Source organism: Balaenoptera musculus, chromosome X (assembly GCF_009873245.2).
Source record: "Balaenoptera musculus isolate JJ_BM4_2016_0621 chromosome X, mBalMus1.pri.v3, whole genome shotgun sequence".
Classification (NCBI taxonomy): Eukaryota; Metazoa; Chordata; class Mammalia; order Artiodactyla; family Balaenopteridae; genus Balaenoptera; species Balaenoptera musculus.
The window spans coordinates 36,972,905-36,994,061 of record NC_045806.1 but is presented as its reverse complement, the minus strand read 5'-3'; positions in this window follow the sequence as shown (position 1 = coordinate 36,994,061).

The following is a 21,157-nucleotide window of genomic DNA, read 5'->3' as shown; positions in this document are numbered from 1 at the left end:
AGAAAAGAGCGGGATAGTAAGCAGGTATTCAAAGGAAGAGGTTCAGTCCCCATCAGTCTCCCAGCTCTTGCTGAACTAGAAACAGGAGTCACTGTGAAGCTGACTGAATTGTACAGCTTATTGAATTTACTCTGAACACTTCATTTGAAATTTGGTCCCTGATTGTCAGAGGTTTTTTAATTTGGTACAAAAGGTTACAGAGGAACGCTGCTGCCCAAATCTGCCAGCCCATGGAAGGCTTTTTAATTAACTTTAAAAGGTCTGTGTGAGTCCTTCGCATGGCAGGATATATAAAACGCCCACACCCAATAACTGGAGTGAGAGAAGCAACTGGAGTTACTCCAAAGCCATTTCACTAACATTTTTAGGAAGAGCAAATTTCTTGTTTTGAAATTCAAGTTTGCAAGATTCAAAAATAAAATTAAGTCTTACCAACAACATGAGCTACAGGGTCAGTGAGGCCTTTATTCCAATTGGGTTGCCCTTTCAGAATCAAATCCACACTCACCCTTTTGTTCTTAAAAGGAAGTGCTCTCCATGTATGGGTGACACAGGCAAGAGAAGATTGTCATAGGAGAGATTATAAATGATGACACTGGAACAGATTGACCTTAATATTTAAATAAATCCACTCAGTGAAGAGAAAACAGCAGGAAGTCATCCTGAGCAAAGCCTGGTAACTCTCTGGCAATGCAATATGGACACAGCAGGGTGATAACAGGCTGAAAAATTTGCACAATGACCCCAGACAGGTCCTGCTTTCTCCCCTTTGCCATAGGTGGGAAGGCTCCAGTAGTCGTATCAAGGATATTTTTCCTACATCATCCCTCCATCTCCAGAATGCAAGTGTAGGCATTGAACAAACTGCATTGTTGAGGGTGGAGGTAGAGCGCTACTAGGTGCAAAAGAGTTCACTATGGAATGCCATCTAATCCTAAATTTCCAACCGCTAGGCTGTGGACTTCATGTGGGAAGAGTGAGGAGTTCAGTGAAAACTATGAATTCATCTGTGGACTGGTTAAATAAACTATACACCTCAAACATATATGGGCTATCGAATTTGTTGATTGGTTCTAACAGTTTTTTTGGTGGAGTCCTTAGGGTTTTCTATATATAAAATCATGTCTTCTGCAAGTAGTGACAGTTTTACTTCTTCCTTTCCAATTTAGATGCCTTTTATTTCTTTTTCTGGCCTAATTACTCTGGCCAGGACTTCTAACACTATGTTGAATAAAAATGGCAAGTGTGGGCATCCTCGTCTTGTTCCTGAACTTAAGGGAAAAGCTTTCAACTTTTAGCCATTGAGTATAGTGTTAGCTGTGGGTATGACATATATGGCCTTTATTATGTGGAGGTACATTCTATCTATACTCACTTTCTTGAGAGTTTTTAATCATAAATCAATGTTGAATATTGTCAAATGCTTTTTCTGCATCTATTGAAATAATCATATGATTTTTATCCTTCATTTTGTTAATGTGGTATCATTGCTTTGCAGATGTCAAGCCATTCTTGCATTCCTTGGAAGAAATCCCACTTGATCAGAGTGTATGATCCTTTTAATGTATTGTTGAATTTGGATTGCTAATATTTTGTCAAGGATTTTTGCATCTATGTTCATCAGGGATATTGGCCTGTAATTTTCTTTTTTGTGTGGTATCCTTGTTTGGTTTTAGTATCAGGATAATGATAACCTTATAAAATGAATTTTGGAGCATTCCCTCTTCTTCAATTTTTTGGAAAAGTTTGAGAAGGATAGGTATTAAATCTTCTTTGAATGTTTGGTAGAATTCACCAGTGAAGCCATCTGGTCCTGGACATTTTTGGGGAGATTTTTGATTACTGATTCAATCTCCTTACTAGCAATTGGTCTGTTCAGATTTTCTAATTTCTTCATGATTTAGTCTTGGAAGATTGTATGTTTCGAGGAATTTATCCATTTACTCTAGGTTGTCCAATTTCTTGGCATATAATTGTTCAGAGTAATCTCCTATGATCCTTTGTATTTCTTTGGTGTCAGTTGTAATTCCTCCTCCTTCACTTCTGATTTTATTTATTTGAGCCCTCTCTCTTTTTTTCTTCGTGAGTCTACCTAAAGGTTTGTCTATTTTGTTTATCTTTTTAAAGAACTGTCTTTTAGTTTCATTGATGTTTTCTATTGTCTTTTTGGTCTCCATTTTATTTATTTCCACTCCGATCTTTATTATTTCCTTCCTTCTACTAACTTTGGGGTTTGTTTTTTTTTTCTTTTCTTTTCTTTTTCTAATTCCTTTAGGTATAAAGTTTTATTCCACACAGGTTTTCTTAAACATTCCTCAAAAGGGGAATTCTCCATGGCCAACGATAGGGTACATCAGTGTTGAGTTTTCATCGTATATTGTACTGAACCAACACCCAGAATTCAGTAGCTATAAACCCCACTGTAATTAAATTTCATGGGTTTCCTGCAGACCTGTTGACAGAATATATCACAATCCAAGGGGCTGTCTGGAGATGTATGGAGAGAATAACCCCGCCCATTATGGTGAAACCCAAGACTGCCTTCTAAACACTTCCCAGCACTGATTAGAAAAGTACACTGAATGCTTAATACAGTGAATAAATCATCATCTCTGGCAAACTGCGTGTGACAGAGTGTGCTGAGGATTGCTACTTCCAAGCAGAGGTGGTTTTTGTTTAACCTGAATCAAGACATTTAGTGTTGACATGAAAAGTCCAAAGCTGCACATCAGCAGGCTCCTTTCATAATCACTTGAAGCTCTCCTGTAGTTATTATCAGCCCAGCTCTCTAGCCCCAATTGCTATTTGCCTTGATGTAAGGAACCGCCTGATTTATTAGCTAGGGTGAAATTGTCCACCCTGAGATCCTTACTAATTTTCTTACACAACCAAAAGGAAAGGGTTGCCATTAAGACACCACATTACAATTATTCCAAGGGGCTATTTGTGATAGGAAAGTGTTCAAGCCTGAAGTTAGACAAAAGTGAGTTAAAGCCACACACCATTAAAGACACAAAGGCAAGGAAATGTTGAGGCAAGGCTGGCAGACCAGCCTCATCCACTGTCTAGAATTCCTTCTACTGGGCTCAGAGCTTGCACCATTGAACATGACTTCAGATGGCTCCACAACATTTTCTAAAACCAAGGAGAAGAAATGAGTCCCATCTTCCACTCAGGTTCCCTGCCTCCTTAAAACTGCAGCCCAGCTGTATTTATATTTATGTATTATAAATAAGTTTCACAAATATATACCACACAAATAGGCATATAAATGTAGTTATAGGTAAACTTATAAATAAATATTATATATTATATTATATATAAAATAGACCTCATAATAGCTACCACTATCACTTTAAACACAGATGCAAATGCCTCCACTTTCAAAACTAGCTGGGTTTTGCTGGTCGATTACAGACAGTTGCAAATAAAGCTCTCCAGTCACCCAGCATTTTCTCTGTACATAGGTTTACAACAGATGTTGAATGCTAGAGGCACAATCCCACTTCAGGGCATCTGTTTGATCCTGCTGATCTTCTGCCTGGAACTTTCATTCCCCTAATTATCTGCACTGTTCACTCCCTCATCCCCTTGAAAACTTGATTCCAATGTTACCAAGATGAAGGCTCCCTGAGCACACTATTTAAAATAGCAATCCCCTCCACCATCCCCGGCACTCTCTCTCCATCTCTCCTGCTTTATTTTTCTCCAGAGCATTTACCACCTTCTAGTATACTATGTAATTTATTTTGTATTTAATGATGACTTCCTCACTGCCCCCCTCCCCCATCACACAAACACACACACACACACACACACACACACACACACACACCATCAGAGTTCATGCTCCATGAGAACAAGAATTTTTGTCTGTTTCACTCACTGCTACATGCTACATCCCTAGCATCTGTAGGAGTGCTTGGCACATTGCAGATTATCAGTGTTTTGTGGGTGGGAAGGACAGAAGTAAGCAATAGCAGACTATAGAGACATAAAAGACTAAAAGTTATCTTCTAGATCAGGGGTCCCCAACCCCCCGCACCATTCTCAGCCTGTTAGGAACCAGGCCGCACAGTGGGAGGTGAGTGGCCTGCGAGCAAGTGAAGCTTCATCTGCCACTCCCCACCGCTCGCATTACCGCCTGAACCATACCCCTCCCACCCCCCAACCCCCCCCCACCCCCATCCGCGGAAAAACTGTCTTCCACGAAACCGGTCCCTGGTGCCAAAAAGGTTAGGGACCTCTGTTCTAGATGGTTTTAAAATCTTTAAAATTTGTCTTCATGTTATACCTACGCAACAGAGACTAACAAAGGGAATGCTTGTTGAATAACTTTTCACTTTATGCCCCTTCATTTCTAAACCTGCCTACCTGGAGCAAAATTTGTGAATTAAATCCATGGTTTGGTTGCTGAAATCATAGGTACAAGCTAATGATCTGGAATTAGACAGGTAGTTCTTCGAGTTTAGCTCCCATCAGAATCCCTGGAAGAGCTTGTGAAAGCACAGACAGCTGGGCCCAACTCCCAGAGTTTCCGATCCAGTAGGTCTGTGGTGAGACCCAATAATTTCCATTTCTAACAAGTCCCCAGGTGATGCTGATACTGCTGGTCTGGGGACCATGCTTTGAGAGCCACTGGCCTGAACATTTCAAAGTGGACACAGATCAACCACTGATGTTTTCTCATTGGTTTTCTCCTGTGTATTTTTTTTTTTTCAGAAACCAATCTTACTTTCTCTCAATTTCTGAAGGTAAACACATCTTACAATTTGGATGTCCTAGGACTTCATATCAGTACCTAATTTTTACAGGTTTAGCTTGACACAGAGACAAGTGGGACCAATAAAATGACTGACTGCTCAACCAGCTCAGCAGGCAAGTAAACAAAAGACCTTTTAATTGGTCTCCTTTCGACTTTTCTACATCCCTTCTTCCCACTACTAGTTCTGTGCCACATACAGAGACTCGGCGAGAAAGGATAGAGTTCACCCTGGAAATTCCCCCTGCAATATAGGAGCTTCTCGAACTCCTGTTAAATAAAAGTGCTGGCGCTCTTTCCCCTGAGTAGCAGACTCCTTGAGTACCCCACACCACAGACCCTCAACCACCTCTGATTTTGGCTAAATGGGGTGGATGATGTCCCTGCAAGCTGCCAAGCATCCCACCTCACACATCTGCTGGGCCTCTTTGATTTTCTGTAGCGAGGTACTCTCAGAAACCCTGAAAAATGGCTCAGTCTGCACAGGACAACCAGATTAGTGTCCTTAGGGACAATCCTTTAACTGGGAGCAACAGTGTATGGATAAATGCCCCCAGCTTCCCATTATTTGGTGAGACAAATCTGAGCCACATTCTCTCAATACATGTTCCTCAGACATCCCCAGCGAGATCAATCCCCAGGTGCCCACAGCCATCACCAGCTCAATGATACACCTCTTATTGACTTTTATTTCTTTCCTGTTTCACCCTTCTGCTCCCTCACTTTTGATACCTAGGGTCACCTCCCTAATAAACCACCTGCACCCAAGTCCCCCTCAGGCTCTGCTTTCAGGGAACCCAATCAAAGATACCATCTTAGAGTGAGTTCCCTAGAGGTCGACTCTGATGAAGAGTTGTGTGCAGAAGTTTCAGGGAGGAGTGACCTCAGGAGATACACCTATAGGGGAATGATAAAGGGGAAACTGACTCAAAAGGTATCTGCAACCGAAACCTCAGCAGGTCCTAATGCGACTTGTGGAGCTGAGATGGCCCCTTAGAGTTGTCCTCAACTGAGGCTCTGCCAGTCTTTGACCCCAGGCCACCCTTGGGAGGTGGCCTCATCTTGGGTGAGGAAGTTCCCTGAAGCCCCCTGAGGGTTTCCAGGGAGGGGCTCATCTGTGAGCCATCAGTAGTCGATATTCCCAGCAGCCAGAGTAAGAGTATATTGGCCCTTAAGAGAGGACTGGGTCGAGCACTAGGGATCCCCTAAATCACTGCCTTGTCACCACTTCTTGGCAATTTTCAACAGCCTTGCAAGTTCAATCATCTCTGTCTCCTGTAGCCAGCCTTGACTTGGAGAGGAAACTTCCCTGTAGACTCAGTATTTAGAGAAAAATAAGTTACATCTGGCATACTGAGTAAATATATTAAAGAACCCTAAAATCGCAAATGTAAAAATTGGCTACAAGGTGCTAAACTTAAGTGTTCATATATAATTAAATTCCATCAACGATGTGATGTTATATTCAAAACATCCTTTCTCAAAAGAGTTTTTCTTCTAAGCTGTGGTGTTTGGGGCTGTGGAATTTTTTTTTTTTTCACACATTGAGTGAAGACAAAAGGGTCTGTCAAGGCACCTGTTATAAAAAGGCAATTAAAACATCCTGGATCCAGTATGACTAATGGGTAGGAACCCTAGTGCTCCTGAAAACACTGCACTAATTACAGTTTCCTTTAGTGGCAGGCCCAAACAAAAGCAGGCTACCTCATTTTTCAAATTTAAATAAAGAGCACTAGGTACTTAAGAACTCTCTTCAGGAGCAGGCAAGTGTGGCCGCCTGCATCTCACATGCTGTCAAGAAAACCTCCCCAGTCACTGTCCTCTCTAGGAGTGAAGAGTGGCCCTACTTCCCTCGAACATCTGCTCTTCCTGGGGTTGGGGTATGTGTCCACCATCTACTTCCTTGTTTCTGAAATGGCCTCCTTTTTTAATTGAACTTTTTATTGAAATAACTGTAGATTCCCATGCTGTTTTAGGAAATAATACAGAGAGCGCCTGTGTACCCTTTACTCACTTTCCCTCAATGGTGACATGTTACAAAACTCTGGTATAGTATCAGGGTGGTGACATTAATACAATCCATCCATCTTATTCAGATTCCCCCAATTTTACTTGTGCTCATTTGCATGTGTATGTGTTTAGTTTTAATACAATTTCATTCCATATGTAGGTTCCTGTGACCGCCACCACAGTCAGGATACAAACCAGTTCCATCACCACAAGGATAACTCCATTGCCCTTTCATAACCAAACCCACCTCCTTCTAGAATCCCCATCTTCTCTCTCTCCACAACCAAGTCCTTAACCCCTGACACCTGGCAACCACTAATCTGTTCTTTCTAAAATTGTGTAATTTCGAAAATGTTACATACATGGAATCACACAGTATGCAACCTTTGGGGATTGGCTTTTTTCATTCAACATAATTCTCTGGAGATTCATCCAAGTTGTTGTGTGTCTCAGTAATTCATTCCTTTTTAATGCTGCAAAGTGCTCCATAGTATGGACATACCACAGTTTACTTAACCACTTACCAGTTGAAAAACACCTGGGTTGTTTCCAGTTTGGGGCTTTTATAAACAAAGCTGCTATGAACATTTGTATACAGAGTTTTATATGAACATAAGTTTTCATTTCTCTGGGATAAATACCCAAGGTTACAACTACTGGGTCATATGGTAGTTGCATATTTAGTTTTTTTAAGAGACTGTCAAACTGTTTTCCAGAGTCATACAACCATTTTATATTCCCACCAGCAATGTGTGAGTGATCCAGTTTCTCCACATCCTCATCAGCATTTGGTATCATGATTTTAATGTGCATTTCCCTGATGGCTAATGATATGAACATCTTTTCATGTGCCTATTCGCCATCTGTATATCCTCTTCTTTAGAAATGTCTCTTTTTTTGCACAGATTTTCCATGTTTTCATTTGTGTGTTGCTTGACGGGGCAGGAGGGGTTTCCTAGGGCAGGCAGGCAGGTGTCTGTGGGTGGGGGAGGGGAGTCTTAGGCCCACAGGGACAAAGAGTCTTCCTGGCCTGCTGGGCCTCTTGTGCTGAGATCTCCCTTGCTGGTATTGCCCACCTAGATCTCTCTCAGTTCCTCTCAGGAGGGAAGGGGAATCTCAGGCTGTGCAGGGAAGGAGAGCACTTCCCCCAACCAAGCACTGTTGGCAATGCTCCCCATCGATCCCCCTTACCGGTGGTGCTGGGATTGCCTGGTGTTGTCAGAAGGACTTTCATCTGATCTGGGGGAGGAAAGAGACAACTTGGGCTGTCTTCTATTGCTAAGTTGGGGGTCCGGAAAAAACCAGGTCTGGTTACCTTCTTCTGTTGGTGGGGGTGGTCATAAGACACCCTGCAGCTGTGTGGTTCTTCTAATTCTGGGGTCCCAAACCAGTTTGCCTTTCTCTTACCACCTTTCAGACTTCTCCTTTGGTTGCCTTTTACATTATTTCCAGGGTTTGTAATTGTATTTAGCTGGGGGGAACAGGGAAAAGTATGTCTATACCATCTTGTCTGGACCAGAAGTCTGAAATGTCCTTTTGAGGATGTATTTCAGCTCAGTTACAGCTTAGTTTCACCTTCTGCCATATATAAAGAGAAAAGAGAGGTGATTTTCACCCAAGATTGCTATTTTGTGATCTTAGATGTTGTTCCCAGACCATTACTCATAGAAGTTTGGAAGAAGGCAAATTCTCTCATAGACTCCAAAAATTTTACAGAGTCAAAGGAATCTTAGAGATCATGTAGGCCAATGGTTTTTAAGCATTCCTATTCATGGAACACTTTCTTCTTCAAATGAACTCCAATAGGGAAGGTCAATATTTAGGCATCAGTGAAGCTGTCTGGGGACAGTCCTTCACTATTCATTCCTCTCTCCCCCCACCAACAGATTCAGAATCTAGAGGATTTAAGGAGCACAGTTTCAAAAGACTTATCTAGTCCAACCCCTTCCTTTTGCAAATGAAGACTCTGAGGACCAGAGAGGGTATATAAATTAGTGTCAGAGCTGCTATTAAAGTCCATGTCTCCCAAGCCAGCAAGTCTAATCCTAGATATTTACCAAGAGGTAAAAATATATGTCCACCCAAAGACATGCACATCAATGTTCATAGTGGCTTTATTCAAAATAGCCAAAAGCCAGAGACAACCCATAGGTACATCAACAAGTGAACGAATGAATAAATTGAGGTATATCCATGAAATGGAATACCACTCAGCAATAAAAAGGAATGTACTCTCAATGCACACTACAACATGGATGAATCTCAAAAGCATTATTTGTATGAGAATTCCCTGGCAGTCCAGTGGTTAGGACTCCACACTTCCATTGTAGGGGGCACAGGTTCAATCCCTAGTCGGGAAACTAAGATCCCACAAGCCGCACAGCATGGCCAAAAATAAATAAATAAAAAGCATTATTTGTAGCTAAATAAGCCAGACACAAAAACAATCTACCGGGCTTCCCTGGTGGCGCAGTGGTTGGGAGTCTGCCTGCCAATGCAGGGGACACGGGTTCGGGCCCTGGTCTGGGAAGATCCCGCATGCCGCAGAGCGGCTGGGCCCGTGAGCCACGATTGCTGAGCCTGCGCGTCTGGAGCCTGTGCCCCGCAGCGGGAGAGGCCACGATGGTGAAAGGCCCCGTGCACCGCGATGAGGCGTGGCCCCCGCTTGCCGCAGCTAGAGAGGGCCCTCGCACAGAAACGAAGACCCAACACAGCCATAAATAAATAAAATAAATAAAATAGTGTGTTAAAAAAAAAAACAATCTACCTTGTATTATTCCATTTATATAAGGATCTTACACTGACCTTGACAATTACATGTTTCTTCCTTGGGACTTCACCATAACACTCGCTTCCTAAAATATTTCATTTATAGAATTATTTTATTTTCATAGAAGGTGACCTCAGGATCCCAACTTACAGTGTGCACTTCTAAGCTCTACTCCTAGTTTCCATGTCTTTAAAATGGAGCAGCTGTCTAGATAGCTTCTAAGGCCCTATCCTGAACTAAAATTATAAGATTATAGTGCATGCGAGGGGATAGTAGGAGTTGCTAAATGTCCAGGAACTTGACTGGAAATATAATACAGGGATAGGACTGGGGGCACTGGTGCCCACCTGAAGGATACCACAGTGGACTCTGTGAGGGTTAAGCTCTGAAGACTCATGGGTCCTTCCACCATGAGTGGAAGGATAAAAGCAGCCCAACCATAAGTTTCCATCTCTACTTACCATCATCAAGGCAAGGTGCTCTATGTCCCTGCTCTGTCCCCAAGGGATTGGATCAGGGCCCAGATATGAGCTGAGGGCAACCATATATGAGCTGAGCAAGGAATTCAGGGCACCCTCAGTAGGACATCCTCCTGGGCAAACAACCCCTCAAATCCTCTCTCTGTCCACCTAATTTCTCTTCTGGAACTTGAACAAGAATGAGGCAGGTTCCTATACTCATGGCTGCAGCCCCAAGCCATTTAGGACTATTTTCCAGGTTACCAATGGAGCCCTCAGCTCATATCTCAGCCCAGAGAACTCAGTCCTCATAAGGTTAGGTTGCTAAGGGGGCAAATCCTTCTGCCACAAATTCCTCTGTACCCTCAGTCTTAGATTACCTTTGGTAATGGGTATTTATTGTATCCTTTCCCTGGGAGCCTTAGAAATCTGGCCAGCTGGCACAGAAAAACAGGAGAAGAGTGGAAGGATGAACTGAAGGCTGGCCAATCCATACAACTCTCTAGAAACCTTCTGCTGACTTTAAAAGACAAGTAAGGCTTCCATCTTATTGGGTTGGCCAAAAAGTTCATTCGGGTTTTTCCGTAAGATGTTACGGAAAAACCCAAAATTTTTGGCCAACCCAATATTTCTATCCTTCATTCCTCTTCGAAAGATGCATCAAAATCAAGGCTTTTTACTCTACCCACAAGGATGAGGACTAATTTGCTTGGTCAAATTGCAAGACTCTCAATGGATCATATTTTCTAACTGGTGGCATCATTGTGTATTAAAAGGTCTCCTATATCTTACACCACTCATGGAATGGGGCAGATCAAGACCAACTCTGCTGGGAGGGTGGCAGAGAAGGGGGAGCAGGCCACCAAGTTCTCTCTCCTGCCTACAGCAGAGAACTAGGAGTAAGCAGGCTCTTCCTTGAGTCTCATTTTCTGCAACTTCTCTGCCCTCACTCTAGGCCAAGCACACTACCTCTCACTGAACTGTAGAGTGCACCCGTAAGTGGGTTTTGGGGAAGGCAGGAAGGGCTCAGAAGAGGAAGCACAGAGACCAGAATGATTTTTTAAATAAATTGTATCATGTCTGGCCCATGCTGACCTATAAAGGTCAACATTGCTGGCTTCCTAATCTACTCAGATTATTAATACTTTGGGATTTTATCGTGTTCAGCCTCTCCTTCAGTCACAAGCCACAGAAATCAACCCTAGCTAACTTTAACCAAAACGACTTTGCAGAATTGAAGGAAAGGCTGAACAAGCAGGCCTTGGGAATGGCAGGAGATTCAGTGGCTCTGGGAAGCTCAGTCAGAAACTTACAGAAAATCTTTCTACATAAGGACATGCTGGGAAGTCACATCATCACTTCTGCCACATTCTGTTGGTCAAAGTATGCTGGGAAGTCACATCATCACTTCTGCCACATTCTGTTGGTCAAAGTAAGTCACAAAGCCAGCCAAAATTCAAGGGAGGGAAAATCAACTCTAATTCTTGGTAGGAGGAGGGGCAAAGTCACATTGCAAAAGAGCACGTGACCGGGGAGGAATTGTTACAGCCATTTTTGGTAAAAACCTATCATTGAAGGTTACAACCTAGAATGAAAGGCGAAGAGTCTTCACCATTCAGCATAGCATCTTCTAGAAGCACTCTAGTTTAGAGTGTTATAAAGGGTTATTGGTAAGCAGGAAAATCACAGAAGAATTATAACTGCTCAAGAAACATAGGAAAAAATGCTCAACGCCAACAGTAATGAAAGCTAAAAGTAGGAGGGCACTTTTCATCTGCCAAAATGGCAAGCACTTTAAAAATTATAAAACCTGAATGTAAAGGATATATAGCATAAATATCTACGATTTCAACTATGTGAAAGGAACCTCAAGGGCTAGATTTAACCAGTAGTAATTTGAAAGTATACTTAGGCCCAAATTTGAATACCACATGCTAGGAATGTAGAATTGAATCACTAGAACTAGAAATGGAGCCCCAGAGAGCCCCTAAAAAAATAAATCTCAATTCACCTTTGCTATTTTCTGCTACTTCTGCATGTCAGTCTACTTATATGCTAAAAGGAAATGGGCAAAATATCAAGAATACTTGAATAGTCGGTGATTTATACTGTCTTCAAATTTTTTCGTATTTTTCCCATCCTTTGTTTCCAAATATTTCACTTTTATACTCAGCTAAAACGAGTAAAGATTAGGCCTAGGACTGAACACAATATTTCAATTAGGGCTTCTTTCATTTTTCTTGAATAAGACAAGCACATGCCCCATCAAGGTCTTTGCACTTGTGGTTTCCTCTGCCTGGATTGCTCTTCCCCTAGAGATCCACTTCTCTTGTTCTTTACTGCCATCAAATCTTTGCCCAAAAGTCACTTTTTCAATGAAGGCATCCCTTGCCACCCTATTTAAAATTGCAAATAATCCCTTGCACTTAAGCACTACCTTTCCTCCTTCCCTGTTTATTTTTTCCCAAAGCTTTCATTTCTTTCTGACAGCTCATATAATTTATTTCTTTGTGTACTGTCTCCTCCCACCACCCCCCCATAGAATTTAAGCTGTAAGGGGGCAAAAAGTTTGTATCCCCAGAACCTAGAACAGGGCCTGGCACATAGTAGGTTTTCAGTAAATCTTGTTGCAGAAATACATGAGCTTTAAAAAATGGGATTCACTGTAGTTTCTTTGCATTCTCTGAAGACCCTTATTTGCTCACCCCAGAACATGTTTATTGTAGTTTTAGACTGACCATTTTAAAGTCACCTGATTGGGCATTTGATGCTTCATGAGAGTGGAGGAACAAAACAAAACAACCTCTGGGAAACACGTTCCCACTAATGTGGAATTGGTAATTGTTATGCAATTACCAATGTGGTCTCTACGGCCACATGAGACCTGCATCCTACATTTCTCTTCATTCAGCCTCCAACCACATCAGCTTTCTTAACACTCACAATATACAGCTACCTCTTACTAAATTTGTTGTCAGTGAAACTCCCAGAACTTTCTTTTTTTTTTGTAAATTTATTTACTTATTTTTGGCTGCGTTGGGTCTTCGTTGCCGTGCGCAGGCTTTCTCTAGTTGTGGTGAGCGGGGGCTACTCTTCGTTGCGGTGCGCGGGCTTCTCACTGCGGTGGCTTCTCTTGTTGCGGAGCACAGGTTCTAGGCACACAGGCTTTAGTAGTTGTGGCACATGGGCTCAGTAGCTGTGGCTCCCGGGCTCTAGAGCGCAGGCTCAGTAGCTGTGGCGCGCAGGCTTACCTGCTCCACGGCATGTGGGATCTTCCCGGACCAGGGCTCAAACCCGTGTCCCCTGCATTGGCAGGAAGATTCTTAACCACTGCACCACCAGGGAAGTCCCTACTTTTTATTAAATTTTAAGTTCAAGTCCCCACATTTATCTTGCAAGTGTTGGCCAACCTTCCGGACTGTCAAAATCTTTGTTGAATTTTGATTCTAACATCTCTTACATCAGCTATACCACCCAGTTTTGTGTCGTAATTTGATGAATGTCTTAAACATCTTTATTAAGTTTTGGTGGGGCAGAGTCTAATGAACAAGTGGAAAATGTTGAATAAATGGTGACTTGTACCAGATAATTTGTTAATGTATGCTTTCCCTCGCGTAATCCTCTCAATGACATTAAGTGGATGTTATCTGCAATTTACAAGTGCAACAACTGAAGTTCAGATAAGCATGCAACTTGCTCAAGACCTCACCTGTAGTAAGAGATAGAAGCAGAATTTCTACTTGGGTCACCAAAACCCATACACTGTTGCAATATAAAGGCTGTACCGCATCTTTATGGCCACCAAGAACCCTTAAATTCCAGAAGTAGGTTGCTGGCTACAATCCTAATTGAAGTAACAAGCCCTGCACTTAAAGCAGTACTTTTGGGCCAATGGTTAACTTTCACCGTGCATCAGAATCACTTGGGAAACTTTAAAAAAAAAAAAACCTGGATGCCCAGGTTCCACCTCCTAGAATTTCTGACTTAACTGGTCTATAGTAAGGCATACTATTTTATAAAACTTCCCCAAGTGATTCTAATGCACAGCTAAGGTTGAGAGATCCATTGCGTATAGACAGAGAAGTAGAAGAAAGGCAAAACTGCTAACATCCAATTATTTATAAATTAGAGAAACACTACATTTACAGAACCTCCCAGATGCTCTAAAAAACCCAGGCATATATTACATATGCATATACAAACAAAACAAAAACCCCCTCTTTTTTTTCTCGTCTTGACTCCACCCAGGTTTCCACCATCACCCCCCTGGAGTGGTCTATACTCCTCTCATTTCCTCCCCCCCCCACATATACACACAGTGGGACCTTCTTGTTATTCTCTGGGGATAAGTCCTGGGCCAACTCCTTTGATGCCCTTTAAGTCCTTCCTTGGGGAAAACCCTAATGCCATTTGGTTTTCTTTAGAGATTGAATAAAACATGCTTTTGTGTCTAAATTATGTAAGATAACCAAACATTTACATCAATGGGTGTTAAATGAACAGATCTATTTCTTCACTATTTTTGTACTTCTGCTTTTCTGCACAAATCTGTTTTATTCCTCATATGCTTAAATCTACTTATTTCTAAAATACCATTTGAATTTGAACATACTTATATTATCACTCTTACTTTTCTTTGTTTTATTCCTTACCTTTTTTTCTCTAGGCCACACTGCCTCTCACTCCATTTTACACTGTGACCCCCAGAGTCAAAAATCTAAAAGAGCAGTGTAGAGAAACTTAAACTTTTGCAAACATTGAACTGACCCAGCTGTGAAATAATAACACAAAGAACACTTACCAATTTCACATTAGTGGGAACGTGTTTCCCAGAGGTTGTTTTGTTTTGTTCCTCCACTCTCATGAAGCATCAAATGCCCAATCAGGTGACTTTAAAATGGTCAGTCTAAAACTACAATAAACATGTTCTGGGGTGAGCAAATAAGGGTCTTCAGAGAATGCAAAGAAACTACAGTGAACATCAATCAAAATCCTCTAAATAGTAGCATATTTTTAATACATCTTCCCTTTTGAGGATGTCAAACTCTAATACTCTGTAATGTTGAGACTTCAGCCATGCATTTTCTATGTCATGGGGATTGTAGAATGTAGATTGTGTCTCACTTCACTCACCTGATCAGTACAAAGAAATCAGCCCAAGTACTGTCTGATGGAAAGAAGATAGGTAGTACTTCAATGTCTTTTTCTTAGACTTTCCTGCCTCTCCATTGGGGGTAAGGCACAGGCCTTGACAGATTTTCTGTTCAAAAATGTGTTTTCTTGGGGACTCCCCTCTTTTTCACATCTTTCTCCTCACCACAACCCCTCTAGCAGACAAATACACATCATCCCCCTATTCTCAAGCTGGTCCCTTGCCAAAGTCTGCCTTGCCCAGCTTAACAAACCTTTCACTCAATCCCCTCTTTCAAGTAGCTGTCATTGATACCCACTAAGGGCAGAGTATTGGGCTAGGTACAGAACACAGGTAATAAAAAATAGCCCCCTGGCCCTTTACATAACTGTTGTAAGGATTCGAGATAATATGTTATCTCCATAACATACTTATGAGGAAATGGAGGTATAGAGGGGTTACCTCACTTGCCCAAGGTCATATACAGCTAATAAGTGGTAGAGTAGGGGCGGGAGCTCAGGTCAGCTGGCTCCCCCGCATAAACTCTTTCCCCTGTGACTATAGAGGGGCAAACACACATAGACAGTTTTCCTGGAAATTTAAGTAGGGTTCTGAGCTCAAAGGTTAACATTCCGATTTCATTGAGAAGCTTAACAAATCTTTGGGAAGTAGGTCTTCATAGGCTTTTGGGTATCAAAGTGTTGTATTTAAGTTATATTTTATGGAGCCGAATCTAGCTGTGCCCTGCAGAATTAACTAGAGAGGGCAAAATGAGTCTTAACAGAGACCAGTTTGCAGGCAGAAGTAAAGGCATAGCCTTTGGGGTTCATTAGATCTAGGTTTGAATCCTAGGTCACCAAATACAGGCTGTGTGATCTTGGGCGTGTCACTTAACCTATCTGAGCCTCCGTTTCCTCATCCTCATCCTCATCCTATAAAAGGGAGAATGTGGCGCCTGCCTCACTGAGATGTTGAGAGCATTACAGGAGAAAATGTACATAAGACTTAACACAATGCCTAGCACGTAGTAAGGGCTTCCCTATTGCCAGAGGTGATGGTCTGTTGAAAGAAAATAGTAAGAGGGAGAACGGTATGGAAGGAACTGGACCAACTGTGAAGGAGAAACTGAGCATATTCAATAAATGATTGATGTGAAGGTTGAGGGAGAGGAATGGAGCAGAGAGGACTTGGCTTTGGGTCTCGATGAGCCCCACCTCAATGGAACACCCTAGTAAGCAGTACCATAATGCTGATCAGAACAGAACTGCCACGTGTATAGCACTTTTGACTTTACAAGAGCCCTTTCAAATCCCTTCTTTTGTCTTACTGTAATGTTGTGACCCATACTGATTTAATGAGATAGTCCATTTGGGGAAGATCCTGATAAATATTTGCCTGTTAATAAGATGAGTAAAGTGATCTTTAGTATTCTCTCCATTAGTCACTGCTTTTGTATAAACATTGTGGTAAAGAGTCACAGTTGGTCTTCTGGGCACCTTCAAGCCCCCAACCCATCCTTAATGATTGGCAGCCCAATATGAGTCCACACACAACCCTAGTGATACTCCCACAACTATGCAAATACATTATAGGGCTGTTCATTGCTGTATGGTTTGTACTTGAAGAAAAGGAGGAAGTAACCTAGGTAACCATCAGGAAGGGACAGATTAAATAAATTATGGTATATTCACACCTGGAATACGATTAAATAAATTATGGTATATTCACACCTGGAATACTATGTCACTGTTAAAAAGAACAAAATGTGTAAAGATGAGCTGGTATAGAATAATCTTTATGATCCATTATTAAGAGAAAAAACAAGGTATGGAATAATATGATCCTATTAGTATTTTTTTCAAAGAAGATATAGAGATAAATACACTTATATGTGCATCAAAAATTTTTAGAAGCATTCCAAAAATGGCTAACAGGATTATTTCTGAAGGGTGGGGTGGGGGTTAGAGAAAAAACTAGTCTACACAGCAGTTTTTATTTTATAAAGTTGTATTCTGCTTGACATATTTACTGTGTGAATGTATTAGTTTTATGCTAAAAAAAGAAAAGTAGTTTAAAAAAACTCTATGGTTCTGTGAAGTCCTGCAGGCTGAAAACACTCCATCAAATCCAACAGCTTAAATTAAAAAGACAGATGTACCTCTTGCCCAAGTCGATCACTGTGTTTGTATTCCCTATACTATTAGGTGATTGTTTTCCTCCAGAGGAGCTTTATTTGATTTTAAATTAGAGATAAGTGAGTTATATTCATAGGGCTATTGTATTGATACCCAGTGTTCGAGTTGAATGCCTATTGGCAAAGGCAGCCTCATTGACAGGTATCCCAAACAGATCTCTTTTAAGATGTCTGAATAATAGTACCTACAACATAACAACAACAATATTAAGAGTAATATCTAATTTAGAGTAATAACTCTCAAAAGCTAATCTTTGGGGGTGTCCAACGTGTGTCCTGCAGCGTCCTAGATGTCTTGCATGCATTATCTCATTTAGTCCCCACGACATCCTTGCAAGGCTGGTATTATTAAAGCCATTTCGAGATGAAGCCAACTATTACCTGCCTAGCCAGAGAAGTCCTTCAAATAGTTTATTCAAATGTTTTAACTTGCAAGTTACTAAAAAGCACATTTAGAAAGCATGCTTCATTCTCATCATAGTGTTGAGGACTTGGCACTTCCCTAAGGCCCCAAGCCCTCTGACATACCAATTTCTCCGGGAGCTTCTCCCTCTAAAAATCCACCTCTAGGGGCCCTGGAAATCAAACAGGGCATTTGGGTAGATTACTGAACCCCTCTTAGCCTCAGTTTCTTCATCTCTAAAACATGTATAGAAAACTCTGCTGAGTTAATTCAGAAATCGTTAAAAGGATTAAATTAGGTAATTATGTGAAAACTCCAAGTACTAGGTGGTGGAACAGAGGAGATATCTGGCTTTTCATCACAGGTCATAAGATTTATAGTCAACAATAATAAACTCTGCAATGCATTCACTGCAGAGGATCAAAGATTTTTAGTGCTAGAAAAATCCTGGAAACCTTATATCCCTGATTTTAAAGATGAGACCCCTTGGGTGAAAAGAGCCAAAGTAACATATTCATTATCACACAGCAGAGTTAGCCCTCAACCCTCAGTCCTCCAAGTCCAAATCGCAGACACTTTCCACTTCCCTGGCTCTCTCCTTTGCATCCTCATCATTGCCCTCTAAATCCTTTCCATGCTACATGCTGTCTTAGCAAGCAGATCCCCTGAAAGTCAGAGCCATTTCTTTGGCCCTCAGTTTCTTCATCAATTAGATGAGTAGTGAGCAACGAAGACCTTCCTGGCCCTATTTTTGTATGTCCCATAGCTAGTTGTTAGGAGAGTTGGGACTAAAGCTGGGTCTCCAGCCCCCAGAGCTCTTTCCACCATCCCCCAATAGTCATTGTTCACAGAGCAGAGCCAGCTAGACTCATAAGCTAAATGGGCAAGGAACAATTTGCATGACGATTGAAGTTGCCCCCTGAGGAAGTATCTCACACCAACAGCACCAAAAAGTCTGAAATCCCACAAATAAGGATTCATCTTTTTGGGTTAAAGTTTGGGTCTCAAAATTCTCTGCAAGCTGCTTGTATATTTTGGAGATTAAATCTTTGTCAGTTGCTTCTTTTGCAAATATTTTCTCCCATTGTGAGGGTTGTCTTTTCATCTTGTTTATGGTTTCCTTTGCTGTCCCAAAGCTTTTAAGTTTCATTAGGTCCCATTGGTTTATTTTTGTTTTTGTTTTCATTTCTCAAGGAGGTGGGTCAAAAAGGATCTTGCTGTAATTTATGTCATAGAGTGTTCTGCCTATGTTCACCTCTAAGAGTTTTATAGTATCTGGCCTTACATTTAGGTCTTTAATCTACTTTGAGTTTATTTTTGTGTATGGTGTTAGGAAGTGTCCTAGTTTCATTCTTTTACATGCAGCTGTCCAGTTTTCCCAGCACCACTTATTGAAGAGGCTGTCTTTTCTCCATTGTATATTCTTGCATCCTTTATCAAAGATAAGGTAACCATATGTGCGTGAGTTTATCTCTGGGCTTTCTATCCTGTTCCATTGATCTGTATTTCTGTTTTTGTGCCAGTACCATACTGTCTTGATTACTGTAGCTTTGTAGTATAGTCTGAAGTCAGGGAGCCTGATTCCTCCAGCTCCGTTTTTCTTTCTCAAGATTGCTTTGGCTATTCGGGGTCTTTTGTGTTTCCATACAAATTGTGAAATTTTTTGTTCAGTTCTGTGAAAAATGCCATTGGTAGCTTGACAGGGATTGCACTGAATCTGTAGATTGCTTTGGGTAGTACAGTCATTTTCACAATGCTGATTCTTCCAATCCAAGAAGATGGTATATCTAAGCAGCTCATGCAGCTCATTATCAAAAAAACAAACAACCCAATCCAAAAATGGGCAGAAGACCTAAGTACACATTTCTCCAAAGAAGATATACAGGTTGCCAACAAACACATGAAGGGATGCTCAACATCACTAATCATTAGAGAAATGCAAATCAAAACCACAGTGAGGTATCACCTCACACTGGTCAGAATGGCCATCATCAAAAAATCTAGAATCAATAAATGCTGGACAGGGTGTGGAGAAAAGGGTACCCTCCTGCACTGTTGGTGGGAATGTAAATTGATATAGCCACTATGGAGAACAGTATGGAGGTTCCTTAAAAATCTAAAAATAGAATTACCATATGACCCAGAAATCCCACTGCTGGGCATATACCCTGAGAAAACCATAATTCAAAAAGAGACAGGTACCACAATGTTCATTGCGGCACTATTTACAATAGCCAGGACATGGAAGCAATGTAAATGTCCATCGACAGATGAATGGATAAAGAAGATGTGGCAGATATATACAATGGACTATTACTCAGCCATAAAAATGAACGAAATTGAGTTATTTGTAATGAGATGGATGGACATAGAGTCTGTCATACAGAGTGAAGTAAGTCAGAAAGAGAAAAACAAACACTGTATGCTAACGCATATATATGGAATCTAAAAAAAAAAACGGTACTGATGAACCTAGTGGCAGGGCAGGAAAAAAGACGCAGACGTAGAGAATGGACTTGAGGACACAGGGGTGAAGGGGAAGCTGGGATGAAATGAGAAAGTAGCATTGACATATATACACTACCAAATGTAAAATGGATGTCTAGTGGGAAGCAGTTGCATAGCACAGGGAGATCAGCTTGGTGCTTTGTGTTCACCTAGAGAAGTGGGATAGGGAGGGTGGGAGGGAGGCACAAGAGGGAGGGTATATGGGGATATATGTATACATATAGCTGATTCACTTTGTTATAAAGCAGAAACTAACACAACATTGTAAAGCAATTATAGCCCAATAAAGATGTTTAAAAAAAAAATTTTCTGTGAATGTCCCTAAAAGGGATAGCATCCTGGCCAGGACAGGCCATTAAATTTGAGCTCAGAAAACTGGGAAATAGATACTGTCTTGGGAATTGGACCTGAGCTCAGATCCAGTCTCTGCCATTCTCCAGATATGCGAATTTGGGAACGATTTTGAACCACTCCAAACCTCAGTTTTCAGACTGAGTTTCATCACATTCATTTCAACAGGGTGAGGTTAGGAAGGTTGAACGGGTCTGGTGTTTACTGTGTCTGGCTAATTAGCACTCAGTAAATGATGTTGTCATTACTATTATTATTGATACAGTCTTTCAATTTGTTTTCTAAAAGCACAATAGAGTGCATGAAAGACCCTGAGGGATTAGGTTTGGTGGGGGTGAAGAGGATTAAGAACATCAGAATATATCAAAACACCAGGCCCAGAGCCAGGCCCAAGAATCTGTTAAAGGATAATTTTGCAAAGAAGATATAAATATGACTCTCTTACAGATACAAAATGAACACATGTCAAAGATTTTATTTAACTCATTAATTAATGAGGGAACCTGTAAGACATTACAAACTGTTCCAAGGAGAATTCAAAGCACCACACATATATAGGCAGATAAGGAA